Source organism: Bombina bombina, chromosome 6 (assembly GCF_027579735.1).
Source record: "Bombina bombina isolate aBomBom1 chromosome 6, aBomBom1.pri, whole genome shotgun sequence".
Taxonomy (NCBI): Eukaryota; Metazoa; Chordata; class Amphibia; order Anura; family Bombinatoridae; genus Bombina; species Bombina bombina.
The window spans coordinates 948,143,206-948,161,948 of NC_069504.1; positions in this window are offsets into that span (position 1 = coordinate 948,143,206).

Sequence of the window (18,743 nt, forward strand, 5' to 3'; positions counted from 1 at the left end):
GGTGTTAGAAAAAAAAATGCCACCAAAGTACTTTAACATAGAAATTCGATGTTCAGATTTTTACACTAGTCAGGTTACCGCTTGCACAAAATAAGTTTAACTTGTAATACTAGCATAACCCGACTAGCGCAAAAAGCTTAACTCAAGCGGAGTTTTCTTAATTGCGAAAATGACTTGTAATCTAGCCATATATGTTTTCACACAATCTGTGGAGTGCGTGAGTTCTGGGGACAAAAAAACAAAACATTTATGCCACTCAGTAGAGATGAACAAATTATAAATGAGTTTGAATTATTTGATATTTATTGAATGCTCAGTAAATTCCAAATGAGTTCAATTCAGATGTTTAGAAATCATGACTCAAAATAAAGGATATTTAATTGTTTACAACGTTTACATTATAATATTGGATTTGTCTTCCTTAAATTACAAGCATGTGTAGTTTTAATTGATGAAACAACAGATATTAGTATCAAGATAAATGTTTTGTTAATGCAATCAATACTTACACAAATTATTATAACAAATGTGAAATGATTAATCAAAGAGATATTCTCTTATCAGTTTTAGAGCAAACAATAGAAATATGATTCACTCTTTTTTTCTTTATTTTCACCACAATTGCAAATAAAACAAACAGTGTTAACTGTATATCTTAATGTTCTTTTATCCAACGGTTGATATCATTGTAATTATGTAATTACTTACAATGCTAAGATATATTTAAAAGATGGGAACTATCTTTTATTTAAAACTCATAATATATCAGTAGAACAATGCTTTAGTATTCTGATATTGTGCTACACAATGATTTGAATCTGCAGAGGTCACCTCTACACCTCAGATAAATGCATGATAGCATAATGTGAAAAATTGATGACTGTGCATTAAAAGTTATTGCACTTTAATACAAGACATTATGGTTGCAATCTATGCTAAACAATATTTCTTTATATGTATGTATGGAATATATGGATAATCTTGTATATGTATATTGCTCTATAAAATCATTTGCCATGTTTGCAACTCTTAAAATTCAGATTTTTAAATGCAGCATTACAATTTAATGTTGAATGATCATTAATGTTAAATATTGTTTGACTGATGATTATAACTTTTGAAATTGGCAATAAAATAAGCTGAAGACATCTAGGTGAAGAACAGTAAGTAAACAGATTTTAAAAATTGAATAAAATTGTTTAGTTTTTGTATGTTTTTTTTGGGGGGGGAGTAAGAAAAAGTATATTTTAAAAAGAAGAACATTATATCAAATTACTTTTCAAGATTTTTTTCACAGACAGACAAAGGTACTAAATGATTGTTTTCAGTTTATGGAATAAAATTCTGTTCAGGAAATCAGGAGATATTTATCTTCAAATAACAAAAATGAGAACAGTAGTAATAGCGCAATGTCCAGAATAACAATGTAACAGTCTTACTTCAATAGGTAGATGAAAAAGTGGTTGCAATGTTGTTGCAATATTCAAACAGATGATTCCTCGATGTATGTACAGTAATTTTAAACTTTACTGATTTGCAAATGTATATTACATCCATGTATATTACAAAAATGCTTCTATTCAAAAGTGAAATGCACCTGTGTGAATTCAAATTTTGGTTGGAATGTCCCATTCATATAGGTTTTTTTTTTCTCCTTTGACTTATATGGGGGAATGTGAAAATGTGATCGCAATTTTCAAATTTCAACTTTATGCGCGATTTGTTATAAAGCTAGCATAAAATAAGTTTTTTCAATTTGTAATACGAGCGCAACCCAAAAAGCATTATTATGTAATCAAAATCCCCATTATTTGAATTTAGCAGAAATGATAAAATGATGAACTGCAACAGATAAGTGCTAAGATTACGCCTGGGAATGGATAGGTATGAGGTAAGGTAAGCCTTGTGAAGACAGCTCTTTCAGTTTTCAGGAACTGGAAAATCCACAATATTCAGATGTAATATTGCCCAATTAAAACTTTTCTCTTTTATTTTCTCACCTAGGAAATCAGCTGTTTTGGTAGCTATGCTATCATCTAAAAAATGTATTTGCAATTTTACTCTTTTTCAATGCACCCTTTCCCTGTATTAATGTCTAGCACAGTTCATTACAATAAAGTATATGCAGTATATTTTATTCCAACAAAAGCTCAACATTTACATTCAATCTTTCAATAAATATATAAAAGAAAACAATACTTTGGTTCTAACAATACTCATAAAATATTTTTTTTATGTTATAATCATTTCAGTGCAGTTATAAAAAGTAAGAACATTATTCATGGGATAATATTATTAAAAAACATAAAGGCTTATCCACCTCCAAATCTCCCCTGTCTCAGGTATCTCACAATTCAGAATTTCTTGGGGCAAAACCCTTTATTAACCCACCCTTAAATAGGATTTTCCAATCACTGTCCAGGAAGATATTAGATGATTGTCTATATAAATCATTACCTACTTACACCCACAAATGGCAGGAAGAATCAGGGATTATTATTCCATTTTCAAAATTGTTGAAATTATGCTATAACTTTTGAAAATCCTCTTCTTCGCTGCACATTTTAGAAACAACTTATATAATTGTGTCATGTTAGTACTTGATACCTTCCCATCTTAAAGGGACAGTAAAGTCCCCCAAAAAATGTTCATGATTCAAATAGGCCATGTAATTTAAAACAACTTTCCAATTTACTTTTATCACCAATTTTGCTTTGTTCATATGCTAATTTCTTAGACCTTGAAGGCCGCCTCTAATCTGAAAGTATTTTGACAGTTTTTCACCATTAGAGGGAATTAGTTCATGTATTTCACATAGATAACATTGAGCTCACGTGAATTTACAGAGGAGTGAGCACTGATTGGCTAAAATGCAAGTCTGTCAAATGAACTGAAAACAGGAGGCAGTCTGCAGAGGCTTAGATACAAGGTAATTACAGAGGTAAAACATGTATTATTATCACTGTGTTTGTTATGCAAAACTGGGGAATGGGTAATAAGGGATTATCTATCTTATTTTTTTTTTAAAATATTTTTTTATTGAGGTTTTGCAGAACCAACATAAAACATAGTACGCCTTTTTGATAACAGGAAAGAGTACAAAGAAAATGAAGCGAAACATTTCAGAAGTGATATGTAACATTAATATTAGGCTAATGTAACCTCAGTTTTTCAATAAGATAGCATAAATGACTGATCAGTGAATAACATATCTTTAGTGTCAATAGATCATAATTCTGAAAAGTAGCAGAGAATGTATATATAATAGGGGGGGGGGGGGGATTCAGCGGATAAGCACCGCTATGCATATAGGGAAAAGGGTGGAGGGCAGAGCCATAGATAAATGTAGGTAATTCAAGGTACATGGCGGGGTCAATTTTCATTCTATCACACGTAATTAATTTCGAACTTATATGAACAAGAATAATGTGCATAACCTTAATGCAAGCTTCTAATTCTAAACTACATAATGGCTAGTAGTGAACGTGCCAGGTCCATAATATACTGCATGACCCCACATATGTAATATCCCATAGGGAGAGTGGAATGTAAAGGTGAGTGACCATAATAGTGTATTATATCCAAAAACAGGGCATAAAAGAGCTTTCTAAAAAGGGAGGCTAGGTGAGCTAGAAAGTCAAACGATTTTTCTCTCTGATCCCCTTAGGTAAACCATTGCTTAGTCACATCATGAGACTCCAATGTTCGGCAACGTGTGCATGAAAACATATCCTAAATTTGGAGTTTTGTTAGATTATATATAAGGTGTCTGTAGATATCTACCAAAGGGTATATTGAGGTTTACCACAAGGACTAAACTGTCGAACACCTAAGTGTCAATAACTGATCGTTAGCCCTCAATATAGTATCAGCAATAGTATATAGCAGAGGGAAATAGCGATCTTATGAAGTTAGCTATAGACAGGGACAACATATGTATGGTACATATCATATTCATAAAGAGATACAGTAGTTCATGAAGGCTATAAGGCTTAATGGGGAGAAACATATTAGTCGCCACAAACATCTATCTATAGTAATAGCATTAAGTACTGATCTACAAAGAATGTTTAACACTAACAAGCTTGTGGGATATCTACAATGTTAGTATATAATAGTGCTAATTGGAGCTTACAAAGAGCATGAAAATTTTTCTCTAAGTAGACCTGAGGAGGATTAGCTGCTTTAGATAATAATATATTGTGAGTAGAACCATTGCCCTATCTTAAAACCATTTGCCCTATGTTTATAAAGTAAAGTACACCATAGGATGTTAGTAGGAAATAAGATGCCTGGGCATTTCTACTAGATGGCTCTTCTGCATATCTAATATGAAGGGCAAAGAAACATCCCAGTAAGTCTGGCTTGCATAACTATGAAATACTAGGTGCAAACATGTATTCTCTGTGTAAGAACTGGTCTAAAAGTGAAAATTATACTACAATAGCACTAAAGGTGAGTTTCTCTATGTGCACAAAGAAGGAGTAACTATAGAGAATACTTGATATCCCCCATGTATAATGTATACAAAAGGCCATTATCATATAGTATGTATATCTAAAGTTAAGGTAGATGGTAGGAAGTTTCACCCTGAAGTATCCCTGAAGACTGTACAACCAATAAAAATATAAAAAATGAGCCAACCTGTAGAAATAAACAATATCAATAAACTGTGTTGGACATATTGCATCATACTGGCATTTATCAGATGCACAATGGTCCCATGACTAATACGATTATCACCCAAATAAAACAGCTTTACTTTTTCTCCACTTACATCTCATACAGACCTCCATATTTAGTTCAAACTATACATATAGCTAAGAACATACAGATAACCCAAATAAGAACAACCTTAGTAGTGGCAAAACTAGGGTGCAAAATCAATGTGCCATAAGTAAAGTTCTATATTGAGATATATTGTTTAGAAAAGTATAATCCTGTAAGTCCAGCAAATTGATACCTTGCTAATGTCCGACACTATACAGGATAAGGGAGTCAGAAATATTTCAGCCGATTCCTCCTCTAACATGGCTTATATGTAAAGCATTAGCAGGAAGAAGCTCTGGATACTGTTGTGGGTGAGGTGACCGGTACATATTGCAGGTTAGATTCACCTTCCTCTCCCGGTGATCGGATGCACCCACCGACACAATAAGCGGCCTCCTCTCAGAAGAGATGTTGCTTTCTATGAAAATAAAGTCGGCTGTGGCCCAATCACACTCATTCAGCTGGGTGCTCCAGATGGTTCCTCTCGGCTTTGCTTGCGGCTTCTCCCGTTGTACTGCTCTGTAGTGTGTAGATCCTGCAATAGTGACAGAGTGCTGTAGGGGAGTGCTCTGGACGTATACATGTTGGGACGCCATAATGTGCTCAGGGCCCTTTATTCCCGAATGTGGCATTCCTGCTGTATATTGAGGAGCGTCTCCTCTCTGTTGTGTGCCCAATATGATATAGTTGAGAGATTCCTCTGCCTCACACTTTGTCAGCGCTTCCTGTTGCGGTTCAATGGCAGCTCTCAGCTCCCCAATTAGTGCATGCCGGTGGGCATCTAAAGACATTAGCAAGTTGTGAAGCATGCTCGATAGTAGCCTCTCCATATCTACGTGTATGCTCATCTTCCCGGGTTGTGTTCAGGATCTTAGTGCCCCATACAACCGTAGAATTAGAGTATAGAAGATGAGTTCCTGTTAGCAATGAGAGAGCGTTAGAGTTCTCTAAGATGGTGGCTTACTCCATGCAGCAAATCTAGTGATCTAAAAGTTCTTTGTGCCATGTGCCGACAGCCACTTTACTTGCATTGCCCATGTAGCTTGCCCTGCACCCCAAGGCTTTATTAACACAATATTAAAGTAAAAGATTCCAAAACTTGCTTAGAAAATTGATTTTATAAGTCAAATGTCAGGAGCTCTAGAAATATACGTCTTGCTTCCTCGGCTGCTGGCTCTGCCCCCGATTATCTATCTTTTCAAACAACAAACAATCTGGTGTTGACTGTCCCTTTAAGCTTATTTACCCCAGATCCTCACCTAAATGCTGGAGGGATTGCAGAGAAGTAAGCACTAAGACACACATATGGTGGACAGCTTCTGGGATTCACTAGAACCAGTTTCTTCTGGGAGATTCATTCATGCTCACATCCTTAGTTGTCTTATTACAATACAAGCCTAAACATACTTATAAAATCAGATTGTCCCTCCTTCAAATTGGCATGAACAGTGCACACTCATTAATTGCAAGACACTGGAAGTCCTCTTCTGTTCCCAGCCTCATCAACTGGAAAGAGAGAGCTCAAGAAATAATGGTACTTGGAGAGTACCCATACCTTAGATAAAATAAGATTTTATTGGGAGACCTTAAACACACAATTAGGAAATCAGGTCATCTAGATTCTCATTCATTTAACACCACAGACCTATCCTGCCTTCCCATCCCCCATTTTCTTCTATTCCCCCCTAGGTCCCTCTCTTCACTATCCACCTATTTTTTCTTAATCTTCTTATCTCTTTCCTTTCTATTAAATGGTTATTGTTTGTTTTATATTGCTTCAATTTGCCACGAGTAACAGTTGTTTTATTGTCTTAAAGGGACATTAAACACTAAATACATGCTAGATAGAATGATGCATTCAAAGAAAAGATTAGTACATGACTAACATGTAGATGTATTTTTTACAGTTTCATTACTTGTTTAAAAAGTGACAAAATAAGTGTAAAGTTTTAGTGTCTATAAAACATTGGGGGCTGCCATTTTGTAACTTGTGTTACCTTCTCTGCTGTGGCCAATTAGGGTCAGTTATAAATAGGTCACTAGAGTGTGCAGCCAATGGTTTTGCTGGATTTAACAGTGTTCTGCACTTCCATTTCTAACAGGAACTGAAAAGCTCACAATTTCAGAATGGAATTACAGGCAAAGAGGACAAAATAAATAATGAAAGTATATTGCAGAGTTGTTTTATTATATACAATGTATCATTTTATATTACCATCTCAAAGTGTTTAATGTCCCTTTAAGTAGCAAATATGAACTGAAAGCACCCACGTTTGCCTATAATTAAAACAATTATCCTAGATTAAGTGATAAATGGTAGAATAATGCCATAATTTTCTCTTGTCAAACACTTTATGTACCATTTTATCCTGGCTGTACATATACAAACATGTTGTTTTTCTTCATTTTGATAAAAGAGTTCAATAAACATTAATAAAGAAAAAAAAAAGAAAGAGAAAGAAGATTCTACATTGTTATTCCGTAGGACTATGGTTCTATATCACCAGCTGTAATTTATAACTTACAGATTAAACCTCAGAGTTTCATATAGAAAAAGCTTAGAAAGACATAATCCTGTGCCCTTACACTACTGAGTTGCTGGTTTCAAGGAGAAAGTTGACATTTACAAGACTGTGACAGAGAAGCACCAAACATATCCTCAGTGCTTCTCAGTATGAAAAATATCATGAGACTGCCAGTAAAATTTTACATGATAGGTCATGACTCTGTTATACATTTTCTTGTTTCTGTATATTAAACTGCAGATTTTTAATATAACTTGCAACCTCTTAAATTGCATATAATACATTTCAAAGAATCCCTTTGATCACTGAGATAAAATTGTATATATACCATAATGCAATGGATTTATTAGCAATACATTGTTAACCCAATAAAAAAAATATTACATGCTGCAACCCCCCAAGATAGATAGATTGATCAATAGATATAGAAATATAGATAGATAGACAGAAAGAAAGAAAAACAGACAGTAAGAAAAATCATACTTTCGCTATCAAATTATTTATCTGATTTTATATCTTTATAAACAGTTCTCTAGTCAATTATTTTCTTGGCAATCTCTGTAAATACTCATCAAAGTTTAAGTGAAAAGACAAACTAAAAGGCATAAGATTTGAGTAGTTATTAATCTGACATTTTCTAAAATAACAGTCTGAGTCCTCTTATGTAGATAAGTGCAAAACTCTTGTTCTGTAAATGAACTGATAAGCATTAACTTAGCGTACAGGAAAGGTTTTTGATGTGAGACAAGTGTCGCCTAATCAGCAGCACACTCAATTAATTAATGAAAATGATGGCATTTATTATAATTAGCAATATATTGACTTTGTAAGGTATCATCATGTGGAATTATGCAATTTTTTTCAGCACTGCTCAGATAATTTTTAAAGGACCCGGAAACTATGCATTTTAAAAGAAATGTTAAAGATGTTTTAACAGTTACATATTTTCAAATTACTCATGCTGAAATAAAAAATAACTTTCTCTATGGACTCACCACCCTACTGTTCTTGATCGAAAGATCTTATTGTTCAATCATGGTGAGTAAATTATCATTAGTGATGTTGCGAACTGTTCGCCGGAGAACAGTTCCTGGCGAACATAGCTTATTCGCGTTTGCCGCTGCGGGCGAACATATGCAATGTTCGATCTGCCCCCTATGTGTCATCATTGAGGAAACTTTGACCCTGTATGTCACAGCCTTCTGACACATTAGAGCCAATCAGCATCAGACACTCCCTCACAGACCCTCCCAGCTTCTTGGCAGCAGCCATTTTAAACTCATAACGATTTTGCTTTGTTAGAGAGAGGACCTTTTGTGTTGATTCTGCTGATATTATAGGGAAATAGATAGCTAAGCTAGTGTATTTAGTGTCCACTACAGTTCTGAAGGACTCTTCCCATCTCTGCTGTAAGGACAGCACCCCAAAAAGCCCTTTTTAGGGCTATAACTTCAGTGTTTTTTTTTTTTTCTTTGTATTTTTATTTGCATTTGCCTGGCTTTCAGCCTGTGTGTGAGGCTCACAGCATATGCTGTGATTAGTGCAACCACTGATATCTGCCTAACAACATTAGTTTAAATTTAACCAACAAAAATTTGAAATTATTTTGCTAGTGTAATTTATTTTCATTTTCTATCAGGCCTGTGTCTCTCAGGCTCACACATCATATACTCTGGTTCATTGTTCTGTGCCAGCCACCACTTATATCTGCTTATAACATTATTTTAAATTAAAAAAAAACTTTTAAATAATTTTGCTAGTGTAATCTAATTTCATTTTCTATCAGGCCTGTGTCTCTCAGGCTCACACAGCATATACTTCAGTTTTTTCAGTCTTTTGGTTAATTGCTCTGTGCCAGCCACCACTCATATCTGCTTAACCTTATTTTAAATTAAAAAAAAACCTTTTAAATCATTTTGCTAGTGTAATCTAATTCTATTTTCTATCAGGCCTGTGTGTTTTGCTGACTTACAGAGCATACTGTGTTTAATTGCTGCCCTCCCTAGTCTATCAGCCATGACTCATATGTGTTTAACCATTTTTTAAATTCCCCCCAAAAAACTTTAAATCATTTTGCTAGTGTAATCTAATTTTATTTTCTATCAGGCCTGTGTGTATTGGACTTACAGAGCCTACTGTTTTTAATTGCTGCCCTTCCAAGGCTATCAGCAACGACTCATGTGTGCTTAACCTTTTTATTTAAATTCCTAAAAAAAAAACTTTAAATCATTTTGCTAGTGTAATCTAATTTTATTTTCTATCAGGCCTGTGTGTATCTGACTTACAGAGCATACTGTTGTTAATTGCTGCCCTACGTAGCAGCCAGCCAGTGCCACTGCTCATATCTGCTTAACATTATTTTAAATTTAAAAGAAAATCTTTTCAATTATTTTGCTAGTGTAATCTAATTTAATTTTCTATCATGCCTGTGTGTTTCTCACTTACACAGTGTACTGTGGTAAATTGCTGCCCTACCTACCAGCCACGACTCATATCTGCTTTACATTATTTTAAAGTTAAAAAAAAAAATTAAATCATTTTGCTAGTGTAATTTAATTTATTTTTCCATCAGGCCTGTGTGTTTCTGGCCCACATCATATAGTGTTACACAGATTAAATTTTTTTTTCCACCACTTATATCTGGTGTAACAACATTAGTGTAAATTTTATGTAAATTTTTTTTTAACATCAGTCCTCTTCTAGTGTTATTAAATTTTAGTTGCCAGGCTGCCATTAGTGCCAGCCTGTGTGTCAGGCTGCCAGCATATACTGTGCCTACTTCCATCCTCAGTGCCAGTCCACCACTCCTATCTGTTGTAACATAACATTAAATGTTGTAAAAAAAACTTTTACATCATTCTTCGAGTGTTATTTAATATTAGTTCACAGGCCAGCCTGCCACCACTAGTGCCAGCCTGTGTGCCAGGCCCACTTGCCAACTAGTTACACCAATCATATTTGTTGTAACAGTATTGTTAATATTTAAAATAAAAAATTCTTAGATTGTGAATCACCAGTTTGCTAGTGCCATTGAATTGCATTTTCCTCCTGCCTGCCAGCGTGTGTGCCAGGCCCACTAGCAACTAGTGCCAAAAATCATATTTCTTGTGACTGTATTAAAAAAAATGTAAACATAACTTTTTTGACTGTGAATCTGCAGTCTCCTAGTGCCATTGAATTGCAGTTACCTCCTGCCTGCCAGCCTGTGTGCCAGGCCCACTTGCCAACTAGTTACACCAATCATATCCGTTGTAACAGTATTGTTAATATTTAAAATTAAAAATTGTTGGAATGTGAATCATCAGTTTACTCGTGCCATTAAATTTCAGTTTCCTCCTGCCTGCCAGCATGTGTGCCAGGCCCACTAGCCACTAGTGCCACCAATCATATTTCTTGTAACAGTATAGAAATTTTTTTAAATCATAATTTTTTTGACTGTGAATCTTCAGTCTCCTAGTGCCATTGAATTGCAGTTTCATCCTGCCTGACAGACTGTGTGCCAGGCCCACTTGCCAACTAGTTACACCAATCATAGTTGTTGTAACAGTATTATTAATATTTAAAATTAAAAATTGTTAGATTGTTAATAATCAGTTTGCTCGTGCCATTGAATTGCACTTTCCTCCTGCCTGCCAGCCTGTGTGCCAGGCCCACTAGCCAATTAGTGCCACCAATCATATTTCTTGTAATAGTATTGAAAAAAGTTTAAATCATCACATTTTTGACTGTGAATCTTCAGTCTACTAGTGCCATTGAATTGCAGTTTCCTCCTGCCTGCCAGCCTGAGTGCCAGGCCGACTTGCCAACTAGTTACACCAATCATATTTGTTGTAACAGTATTATTAATATTTAAAATAAAAAATTGTTAGATTGTGAATCATCAGTTTGCTCGTGCCATTGAATTGCAGTTTCCTTCTGCCTGCCAGCATGTGTGCCAGGCCCACTAGCCAACTAGTGCCTACAATCATATTTCTTGTAAGTGTATTTAAAAAAATTTAAATCATAACTTTTTGCACTGTGAATCTTCAGTCTCCTAGTGCCATTGAATTGCAGTTTCCTCCTGCCTGCCAGCCTGTGTGCCAGGCCGACTTGCCAACTAGTTACACCAATCATAATTGTTGTACCAGTATTGTTAATATTTAAAATTAAAAATTGTTAGATTGTGAATAATCAGTTTGCTCATGCCATTGAATTGCACTTTTCTCCTGCCTTCGAGCCTGTGTGCCAGGCGCACTAGTCAATTAGTGCCACCAATCATATTTCTTGTAAAAGTATTTAAAAAACTTGTAAATCATAACTTTTTGGACTGTGAATCTTCAGTCTCCTAGTGCCATTGAATTCCAGTTTCCTCCTGCCTGCCAGCCTGTGTGCCAGGCCCACTTGCCAACTAGTTACACCAATCATTATTGTTGTAACAGTATTGTAAATATTTAAAACAAAAAATTGTTAGATTGTGAATCACCAGTTTGCTAGTGCCATTGAATTGCAGTTTCCTCCTGCCTGCCAGCGTGTGTGCCAGGCCCACTAGCCAACTAATGCCAAAAATCATATTTCTTGTAACAGTATAGAAAAAATTGTAAATCATCACTTTTTTGACTTGTGACTGTATTGAAAAAAATGTAAACATAACTTTTTTGACTGTGAATCTACAGTCTCCTAGTGCCATTGAATTGCAGTTACCTCCTGCCTGCCAGCCTGTGTGCCAGGCCCACTTGCCAACTAGTTACACCAATCATATTTGTTGTAACAGTATTGTTAATATTTAAAATAAAAAATTGTTAGATTGTAAATCATCAGTTTGCTCGTGCAATTGAATTGCCGTTTCCTCCTGCAAGCCAGCGTGTGTGCCAGGCCCACTAGCCAACTAGTGCCAACAATCATATTTCTTGTAACTGTATTGAAAAAAAATTAAATCATAACTTTTTGGACTGTGAATCTTCAGTCTCCTAGTGCCATTGAATTGCAGTTACCTCCTGCCTGCCAGCCTGTGTGCCAGGCCCACTTGCCAACTAGTTACACCAATCATATTCGTTGCAACAGTATTGTTAATATTTAAAATTAAAAATTGCTAGATTGTGAATCATCAGTTTGCTCATGCCATTGAATTTCAGTTTCCTCCTGCCTGCCAGCATGTGTGCCAGGCCCACTAGCCACTAGTGACACCAATCATATTTCTTGTAACAGTATAGAACATTTTTAAATCATAATTTTTTTGACTGTGAATCTTCAGTCTCCTAGTGCCATTGAATTGCAGTTTTATCCTGCCTGCCAGCCTGTGTGCCAGGCCCACTTGCCAACTAGTTACACCAATCATAGTTGTTTTAACAGTATTGTTAATATTTAAAATTAAAAACTGTTAGATTGTGAATCATCAGTTTGCTTGTGCCATTGAATTGCACTTTCCTCCTGCCTGCCAGCCTGTGTGCCAGGCCAACTAGCCAATTAGTGCCACCAATCATATTTCTTGTAACAGTATTGAAAAAAGTTTAAATCATCACTTTTTTGACTCTGAATCTTCAGTCTACTAGTGCCATTGAATTTCAGTTTCCTCCTGCCTGCCAGCCTGTATGCCAGGCCGACTTGCCAACTAGTTACACCAATCATATTTGTTGTAACAGTATTGTTAATATTTAAAATAAAAAAATTGTTACATTGTGAATCATCAGTTTGCTCGTTCCATTGAATTGCAGTTTCCTCCTGCCTGCCAGCGTGTGTGCCAGGCCCACTAGCCAACTAGTGGCAACAATCATATTTCTTGTGACTGTATTGAATTTTTTTTAAATCATAACTTTTTGGACTGTGAATCTTCAGTCTCCTAGTGCCATTGAATTGCAGTTACCTCCTGCCTGCCAGCCTGTGTGCCAGGCCCACTTGCCAACTAGTTACACCAATCATAATTGTTGTAAAAGTATTGTTAATATTTAAAATTAAAAATTGTTAGATTGTGAATCATCAGTTTGCTTGTGCCATTGAATTGCACTTTCCTCCTGCCTGCCAGCGTGTGTGCCAGGCCCACTAGCCAACTAGTGACACCAATCATATTTCTTGTAACAGTATTGAAAACAATTTAAATCATAACTTTTTTGACTGTGAATCTTCAGTCTCCTAGTGCCATTGAATTGCAGTTTCCTCCGGCCTGCCAGCCTGTGTGCCAGGCCCACTTGCCAACTAGTTACACCAATCATATTTGTTGTAACAGTATTGTTAATATTTAAAATAAAAAATTGTTAGATTGTGAATCATCAGTTTGCTCGTTCCATTGAATTGCAGTTTCCTCCTGCCTGCCAGCGTGTGTGCCAGGCCTACTAGCCAACTAGTGCCAACAATCATATTTCTTGTGACTGTATTGAATTTTTTTTAAATCATAACTTTTTGGACTGTGAATCTTCAGTCTCCTAGTGCCATTGAATTGCAGTTACCTCCTGCCTGCCAGCCTGTGTGCCAGGCCCACTTGCCAACTAGTTACACCAATCATAATTGTTGTAAAAGTATTGTTAATATTTAAAATTAAAAATTGTTAGATTGTGAATCATCAGTTTGCTTGTGCCATTGAATTGCACTTTCCTCCTGCCTGCCAGCGTGTGTGCCAGGCCCACTAGCCAACTAGTGACACCAATCATATTTCTTGTAACAGTATTGAAAACAATTTAAATCATAACTTTTTTGACTGTGAATCTTCAGTCTCCTAGTGCCATTGAATTGCAGTTTCCTCCGGCCTACCAGCCTGTGTGCCAGGCCCACTTGCCAACTAGTTACACCAATCATATTTGTTGTAACAGTATTGTTAATATTTAAAAATAAAAATTGTTAGATTGTGAATTATCAGTTTGCTCGAGCCATTGAATTTCAGTTTCCTCCTGCCTGAGAGCGTGTGTGCCAGGCCCACTAGCCACTAGTGCCACCAATCATATTTCTTGTAACAGTATTGAAACATTTTTAAATCATAATTTTTTTGACTGTGAATCTTCAGTCTCCTAGCCATTGAATTGCAGTTTCCTCCTGCCTGCCAGCCTGTGTGCCAGGCCCACTTGCCAACTAGTTACACCAATCATATTTGTTGTAACAGTATTGTTAAAATTTACAATTAAAAATTGTTAGATTGTGAATCATCAGTTTGCTCGTGCCATTGAATTTCCCTTTCCTCCTGCCTGCCAGCCTGTGTGCCAGGCCCACTAGCCAATTAGTGCCACCAATCATATTTCTTGTAACAGTATTTAAAAAATTGTAAATCATCACTTTTTTGACTGCGAATCTTCAGTCTCCTAGTGCCATTGAATTGCAGTTTCCTCCTGCCTGCCAGCCTGTGTGCCAGGCCGACTTGCCAACTAGTTACACCAATCATAATTGTTGTAACAGTATTGTTAATATTTAAATTAAAAATTGTTAGATTGTGAATCATCAGTTTGCTCGTGCCATTGAATTGCACTTTCCTCCTGCCTGCCAGCCTGTGTGCCAGGCCCATTAGCCAATTAGTGCCACCTATCATATTTCTTGTAACAGTATTTAAAAAATTGTAAATCATCACTTTTTTGACTGTGAATCTGCAGTCTACTATTGCCATTGAATTGCAGTTTCCTCCTGCCTGCCAGCCTGTGTGCCAGGCCCACTTGCCAACTAGTTACACCAATCATATTTGTTTTAACAGTATTGTTAATATTTAAAATAAAAAATTGTTAGATTGTAAATCATCAGTTTGATCGTGCAATTGAATTGCCGTTTCCTCCTGCAAGCCAGCGTGTGTGCCAGGCCCACTAGCCAACTAGTGCCAACAATTATATTTCTTGTAACTGTATTGAAAAAAAATTAAATCATAACTTTTTGGACTGTGAATCTTCAGTCTCCTAGTGCCATTGAATTGCAGTTACCTCCTGCCTGCCAGCCTGTGTGCCAGGCCCACTTGCCAACTAGTTACACCAATCATATTTGTTGTAACAGTATTGTTAATATTTAAAATTAAAAATTGTTAGATTGTGAATCATCAGTTTGCTCGTGCCATTGAATTGCACTTTCCTCCTGCAAGCCAGCGTGTGTGCCAGGCCCACTAGCCAACTAGTGCCAACAATCATATTTCTTGTAACAGTATAGAATTTTTTTTAAATCATCACTTTTTGACTGTGAATCTTCAGTCTCCTAGTGCCATTGAATTGCAGTTTCCTCCTGCCTGCCAGCCTGTGTGCCAGGCCCACTTGCCAACTAGTTACACCAATCATATTTGTTGTAACAGTATTGTTAAAATTTACAATTAAAAATTTTTAGATTGTAAATCATCAGTTTGCTCGTGCCATTAAATTTCACTTTCCTCCTGCCTGCCAGTCTGTGTGCCAGGCCCACTAGCTAATTAGTGCCACCAATCATATTTCTTGTAACAGTATTTAAAAAATTGTAAATCATCACTTTTTTGACTGCGAATCTTTAGTCTCCTAGTGCCATTGAATTGCAGTTTCGTCCTGCCTGCCAGCCTGTGTGCCAGGCCGACTTGCCAACTAGTTACACCAATCATAATTGTTGTAACAGTATTGTTAATATTTAAATTAAAAATTGTTAGATTGTGAATCATCAGTTTGCTCGTGCCATTGAATTGCACTTTCCTCCTGCCTGCCAGCCTGTGTGTCAGGCCCATTAGCCAATTAGTGCCACCTATTATATTTCTTGTAACAGTATTTAAAAAATTGTAAATCATCACTTTTTTGACTGTGAATCTGCAGTCTACTATTGCCATTGAATTGCAGTTTCCTCCTGCCTGCCAGCCTGTGTGCCAGGCCCACTTGCCAACTAGTTACACCAATCATATTTGTTGTAACAGTATTGTTAATATTTAAAATTAAAAATTGTTAGATTGTAAATCATCAGTTTGCTCGTGCAATTGAATTGCCGTTTCCTCCTGCAAGCCAGTGTGTGTGCCAGGCCCACTAGCCAACTAGTGCCAACAATCATATTTCTTGTAACTGTATTGAAAAAAAATTAAATCATAACTTTTTGGACTGTGAATCTTCAGTCTCCTAGTGCCATTGAATTGCAGTTACCTCCTGCCTGCCAGCCTGTGTGCCAGGCCCACTTGCCAACTAGTTACACCAATCATATTCGTTGCAACAGTATTGTTAATATTTAAAATTAAAAATTGCTAGATTGTTAATAATCAGTTTGCTCATGCCATTGAATTTCAGTTTCCTCCTGCCTGCCAGCATGTGTGCCAGGCCCACTAGCCACTAGTGACACCAATCATATTTCTTGTAACAGTATAGAACATTTTTTAAATCATAATTTTTTTGACTGTGAATCTTCAGTCTCCTAGTGCCATTGAATTGCAGTTTTATCCTGCCTGCCAGCCTGTGTGCCAGGCCCACTTGCCAACTAGTTACACCAATCATAGTTGTTTTAACAGTATTGTTAATATTTAAAATTAAAAACTGTTAGATTGTGAATCATCAGTTTGCTTGTGCCATTGAATTGCACTTTCCTCCTGCCTGCCAGCCTGTGTGCCAGGCCCACTAGCCAATTAGTGCCACCAATCATATTTCTTGTAACAGTATTGAAAAAAGTTTAAATCATCACTTTTTTGACTCTGAATCTTCAGTCTACTAGTGCCATTGAATTTCAGTTTCCTCCTGCCTGCCAGCCTGTGTGCCAGGCCGACTTGCCAACTAGTTACACCAATCATATTTGTTGTAACAGTATTGTTAATATTTAAAATAAAAAATTGTTAGATTGTGAATCATCAGTTTGCTCGTTCCATTGAATTGCAGTTTCCTCCTGCCTGCCAGCGTGTGTGCCAGGCCTACTAGCCAACTAGTGCCAACAATCATATTTCTTGTGACTGTATTGAATTTTTTTTAAATCATAACTTTTTGGACTGTGAATCTTCAGTCTCCTAGTGCCATTGAATTGCAGTTACCTCCTGCCTGCCAGCCTGTGTGCCAGGCCCACTTGCCAACTAGTTACACCAATCATAATTGTTGTAAAAGTATTGTTAATATTTAAAATTAAAAATTGTTAGATTGTGAATCATCAGTTTGCTTGTGCCATTGAATTGCACTTTCCTCCTGCCTGCCAGCGTGTGTGCCAGGCCCACTAGCCAACTAGTGACACCAATCATATTTCTTGTAACAGTATTGAAAACAATTTAAATCATAACTTTTTTGACTGTGAATCTTCAGTCTCCTAGTGCCATTGAATTGCAGTTTCCTCCGGCCTACCAGCCTGTGTGCCAGGCCCACTTGCCAACTAGTTACACCAATCATATTTGTTGTAACAGTATTGTTAATATTTAAAAATAAAAATTGTTAGATTGTGAATTATCAGTTTGCTCGAGCCATTGAATTTCAGTTTCCTCCTGCCTGAGAGCGTGTGTGCCAGGCCCACTAGCCACTAGTGCCACCAATCATATTTCTTGTAACAGTATTGAAACATTTTTAAATCATAATTTTTTTGACTGTGAATCTTCAGTCTCCTAGCCATTGAATTGCAGTTTCCTCCTGCCTGCCAGCCTGTGTGCCAGGCCCACTTGCCAACTAGTTACACCAATCATATTTGTTGTAACAGTATTGTTAAAATTTACAATTAAAAATTGTTAGATTGTGAATCATCAGTTTGCTCGTGCCATTGAATTGCACTTTCTTCCTGCCTGCCAGCCTGTGTGCCAGTTCCACTAGCCAATTAGTGCCACCTATCATATTTCTTGTAACAGTATTTAAAAAATTGTAAATCATCACTTTTTTGACTGTGAATCTTCAGTCTCCTAGTGCCATTGAATTGCAGTTTCCTCCTGCCTGCCAGCCTGTGTGCCAGGCCCACTTGCCAACTAGTTACACCAATCATATTTGTTGTAACAGTATTGTTAAAATTTACAATTAAACATTTTTAGATTGTAAATCATCAGTTTGCTCGTGCCATTGAATTTCACTTTCCTCCTGCCTGCCAGTCTGTGTGCCAGGCCCACTAGCTAATTAGTGCCACAATCATATTTCTTGTAACAGTATTTAAAAAACTGTAAATCATCACTTTTTTGACTGTGAATCTGCAGTCTACTAGTGCCTTTGAATTGCAGTTTCCTCCTACCTGCCAGCCTGTGTGCCAGGCCGACTTGACAACTAGTTACACCAATCATATTTGTTGTAACAGTATTGTTAATATTTAAAATATAAAATTGTTAGATTGTGAATCATCAGTTTGCTCGAGCAATTGAATTGCAGTTTCCTCCTGCAAGCCAGCGTGTGTGCCAGGCCCACTAGCCAACTAGTGCCAACAATCATATTTCTTGTAACAGTATTGAAATTATTTTAAATAATAACTTTTTTGACTGTGAATCTTCAGTCTCCTAGTGCCATTGAATTACAGTTACCTCCTGCCTGCCAGCCTGTGTGCCAGGCCCACTAGCCAACTAGTTACACCAATCATATTTGTTGTAACAGTATTGTTAATATTTAAAATTGAAAATTGTTGGATTGTGAA